Source organism: Belonocnema kinseyi, chromosome 7, assembly GCF_010883055.1.
Source record: "Belonocnema kinseyi isolate 2016_QV_RU_SX_M_011 chromosome 7, B_treatae_v1, whole genome shotgun sequence".
Taxonomy (NCBI): domain Eukaryota; kingdom Metazoa; phylum Arthropoda; class Insecta; order Hymenoptera; family Cynipidae; genus Belonocnema; species Belonocnema kinseyi.
In genome coordinates, this window is record NC_046663.1 from 2,052,783 (window position 1) to 2,058,177 (window position 5,395).

Sequence of the window (5,395 nt, forward strand, 5' to 3'; positions counted from 1 at the left end):
ATTAATATTATTGTTAAAAAATGAAACTTAAATATAAAATATTAATATAAAATATAAATATAAAAATTATAAACATGAAATATAAATTTAAAATAGCATTCAATTCTAGTGTTAAAAATAGATTTTTTGTTAGTTGAAAATGAATATTATAGTTAAAAAATGAAACTTAAATATAAAATATAAATATAAAAATTATAAAACATAAATATAAAATTTGAAATATAATTATGAATATAAAATATAAATATAAAAAAATATACAAAAAATATAAATTTAAAATAGCATTCAATTCTAGTGTTAAAAATTGATTTTTTGTTAGTTGAAAATTAATATTATTGTTGAAAAAATGAAATTAAAATATACAATATGAAATACAAATATGTATATAAAATAAAAATATAGAAAATATAAATATAAAAATTATAAGCATAAAATATAAATGTAAAATAGCATTCAATTCTAATGTTAAAAATTAATTTTTTGTTAGTTGAAAATTAATATTATTGTTAAAAAATGAAACTTAAATATAAAATATAAATATAAAAATGATAAAACATAAATATAAAATTTGAAATATAATTATGAATATAAAATATAAATATAAAAAATATATACAGAAAATATAAAATATAAAAATTATAAACATGAAATATAAATTTAAAATAGCATTCAGTTCTAGTGTTAAAAATTGATTTTTTGTTAGTTGAAAATTAATATTATAGTTAAAAAATGAAACTTAAATATAAAATATAAATATAAAAATTATAAAACATAAATATAAAATTTGAAATATAAATATGAATATAAAATATAAAATAAATATGAATATAAAAATATAAAATATAAAAATTATAAACATAAAATATCAATTTAAAATAGCATTCAATTCTAGTATTAAAAAATGATTTTTTGTTAGTTGAAAATTAATATTATTGTTGAAAAATGAAATTTAAATCTAAAATATAAATATAAAAATTATGAAACATAAATATAAAATTTGAAATATAAATATGAATATAAAATATAAATATAAAAAATATATACAGAAAATATAAATATAAAATATAAAAATTATAAACATAAAATATAAATTTAAAATAGCATTCAATTTTAGTGTTAAAAATTAATATTATTGTTAAAAAAATAAAATATAATACAAATATGAATATAAAATAAAAATATAGAAAATATAAATATAAAAATTATAAACATAAAATATAAATGTAAAATAGCATTCAATTCTAATGTTAAAAAATAATTTTTTGTTAGTCGAAAATTAATATTATTGTTAAAAAATGAAATTTAAATATAAAATATAAATATAAAAATTATAAAACATAAATATCAAATTTGAAATATAAATATGAATATAAAATGTAGATATAAAAAAATATACAGAAAATATAAATATAAAATATAAAAATAAAAATTATAAATATTAAAATTATAAACATGAAATATAAATTTAAAATAGCATTCAATTCTAGTGTTAAAAATTGATTTTTTGTTAGTTGAAAATTAATATTATTGTTAAAAAAAATGAAATTTAAATATAAAATATAAATATAAAAAAATATATAGAAAATATAAAACATAGAAATAAAATGTGAAATATAAATATGAACACAAAAATATAAAAATTACAAACATAAAATATAAATTTAAAATAGCATTCAAGTCTAGTGTTAAAAATTAATATTATTGTTTAAAAAATGAAATTTAAGTATAAAATATGAAACAGAAATATGAATATAAAATAAAAATATAGAAAATATAAATATAAAATAGCATATAAATATAAAACATAGAAATAAAATATGAAATATAAATATGAATACAAAAATATAAATATAAAAATATAAAATAAAAATATAGAAATTTAAATATAAAAATTATAAACATAAAATATAAATGTAAAATAGCATTCAATTCTAGTGTTAAAAATTTAATTTTTTGTTAGTCGAAAATTAATATTATTGTTAAAAAAAATGGAATTGAAATATAAAATATAAGTATAAAAAAATATATAGAAAATATAAAAATTATAAATATAAAACATAGAAATAAAATATAAATATGAACACAAAAATATAAAAATTACAAACATAAAATATAAATTTAAAATAGCATTCAATTCTAATGTTAAAAATTAATATTATTGTTAAAAAAATGAAATTAAAATATAAAATATAATACAAATATAAATATAAAACATAGAAATAAATTATGAAATGTAAATATGAATACAAAAATATAAATGTAAAATAGCATTCAATTCTAGTGTTAAAAATTGATTTTTTGTTAGTTGAAAATTAATATTATTGTTGAAAAAATGAAATTTAAATATAAAATATAATTATAAAAATTATAAAACATAAATATAAAATATAAATGCAAATATAGAATAGCATTCAATTGAAATGGTAAACATTTATTTTTTGTTAGTTGAAAATTAATATTATTGTTGAAAAAGTGAAATATAAATATAAAATTTAAAATTAAAACAAATTTTTATTTTTTAATTTGGAAAAGCAGCTTTATATTATTGGATTTACATACATACATTAAAAATCTCTTGTTTTTTCTGAGGTTGAAAATTAATTTTTTTTTTTTTTATTACTAAAAATTTAACTTTTCTATTTTGCTTTAAATAATTTATCTTTTTTTAGTTTAAAATTCAACTATTCGGTTGTAAATTTATCATTTTTTCTTATAAATTGAATGTTTTGTATACATATTTTTTTCGCTCTTTGATTTTTTTCTGCTCAAATATTTTTGCTTGAAAATTGAAATTTTTTTCAGTTTAAATAATTAACTAGTACATTTTTTGTTGATAATTCATCTTTTTCAGATTAAAATACTTGGTTGGAAGTTAAAATCTTTTTTTTTTTTAAATGCATTGTTTGTCTAAGATTAATTTTTTTTCAAATTTACCTCTTTGATTGAAATTTTAACAGTTTTGTTGAAAATACTTCTTTTTTTGGCAAAATTTCGGTTTGAAAATTCGTCTTTCTTGGTAAAAAATTTATCTTCTTGGTTAAAAATTTATCCTTGCTGTTTAAAATTCTAATATTTCAATTGAGCATCCAGTATTTCAGATGAAACTTATCTTTTTGGTTGAACATTTAACAATATTGTTAACAAAATTTTTTTTGTTTATTGAAAATTTGTTTCTTGATAAAAATTGTTCTTTTTTTAAGTTAATCCTCTGAGTTTAAAATCTTACCTTTTTGTTAATATTGGTTTTTTCTTATTTAAAAATTAATTCTGTTAGCTATAATTCAAATAATATAGTTTAATATTCCATTAATTTAGTTAAAAATTCATTTCTTTTGTTGAAAATTGAAATAAAATTATGAATTTCATGATTTTATTTGAATAATTATATATTATTTAATATATTTTATTAATATATTATTATAATATATTTCAATAATTTTATTTGAAAATTAATCTTAAAAAATTAATATTGGATTTAAAAAGCTAAAATTAAAAAAAAAAATTAAATTGTCATCCAAAAAAGAATTCAGTTGACTTTTCAATCTCAAAATATGAGTTTTAACCAGGAAGTAAATTTTCAACGAAATAGTTGAATTTTCAACAAATTAGTTAAATTTTCAACCAAAAATAAACTTTTTACAAAATTGTTGAGTTTTCAACCAACCAGATGCATCTTTATCCAAAAAAGATGAAATTTTTACTAAAACAGATGAATTTTTAAATAAAAAATATACATTTAAAATTAAAAAGTTGAATTTTCATCCAAAAATGATCATTTTACTAGAAAACTAATCACTTTGATTTAAAATTTAACTATTTTTTTTAGAATTTATCTTTTTAGCTAAAAATGAATTCTTTTAACTAAAATATTCCGTTAAATTATTTAAATGTCGCTGTTTTTAAAAGAAATGTAATATTTTTGGTTTAAAATTCAATCTATTCTAGTTGAATATTCCATTATTTTATTTAAAAATTCGTCTAGTTTGTGCAAAATTCGCTTTTTTAACAGAAAATTCGTCTTTTTTATTTGAAATTAAACTGTTTCTGTTAAAAATTCATCATTTCAGTTGAAAATTTAACTGCTTTGTTGAACATTCGTTTTTAGTTTTTTATTTCCAAATTAACTGCTTTAATTAAAAATTAAACTTCGATTTTTGGTCATAAATGTATCTTTTTTACTTGAAAATTCATCTTTTCTACATTAAAATTTATCGCTTTGGTTGAAAATTTGATGATTTTCTAGAAAAATTAACTATTTTTGTTGAAAATTCATCTTTTCTAGATTGAAGTTCATCACATTTGTTGAAAATTTCTCTTTTCGTTTGAAAAAGATTTGTTTGAACTAAAATGTTAATTAAGAGAGTTGAATATTCTATCATATTATTTAAAAATTCGTTTAAATTGTTTAAATTTTAGTTTTTTGTTTGCAATTAATTGTTCTAACTGAAAATTTAATTATTTGATTTTTGGTCATAAATTTATCTTTTTTAGTTGAAAATTCATTTTTTCCGGATTAAACTTCAACACTTTAGTTGAAAATTTAATTATTTTGTTAAAAATCTATTCCAGTTGAATATTTCATCATTTAATTTAAAAATTCGTATATTCTGTGGAAAATTCGCTTTTTTAAGAGAAAATTCATCTTTTTGACTTAAAATTCGAGTGTATTTCAGTTGAAAATTCATAATTTTAGTTGAAAATTTAAATAATTGATTGAAAATTCGTATTTCGAGAATAAAATTAATTGTTTTGATTGAAAATTTAATTATTTTGTAGAAAATTTTACAATTTTGGTTGAAAATAATTCTTTTTAGATAAAAATCAATTGTTTTAACTAAAAATATTAACCAATAGAGTGAAATATTCCATCATTTTATTTGAAAATTCGTGTAATTTGTTTAAATTTCGCTGTTTTCAAAAGAATTTGAATCTTTTTGATTTACAATTCAATCTATTTAAATTGAATATTCCATCATTTTATTTTAAAATTCGCGTTTTTAACAGAAAATTCATCTTTTTGATTTAAAATTCAAGTGTATTTCAGTTGAAAATTTAAATAATTGATTGAAAATTCATCTTTGCAAGAATAAAATTCATCGTTTTGTTTGAAAATTTTACAATTTTGGTTGAAAATATGTCTTTTTAGATAAAAATCAATTGTTTTCATTAAAAATATTAACCAATAGAGTCAAATATTCCATCATTTTATTTAAAAATTTATGTATTCTGTGAAAAATTCGCTTTTTTAACAGAAAACTCATATTTTTTAAATTAAAATTCAAGTGTATTTCAGTTGAAAATTTAATTATTTGGTAGAAAATTTTACAATTTTGGTTGCAAATATTTCTTTTTAGATAAAAATCAATTGTTTTAACTAAAAATATTAACTAATAGA

At 14.8% G+C, this 5,395-nt stretch overlaps 1 protein-coding gene across 1 annotated transcript in view; it reads left to right on the forward strand.

The window, feature by feature from the left end:
- LOC117175894 (HBS1-like protein) overlaps nt 1–5,395 on the forward strand; it is a 9,040-nt gene that overhangs the window by 340 nt on the left and 3,305 nt on the right. The gene's annotated exons all lie outside the window — the stretch shown is intronic.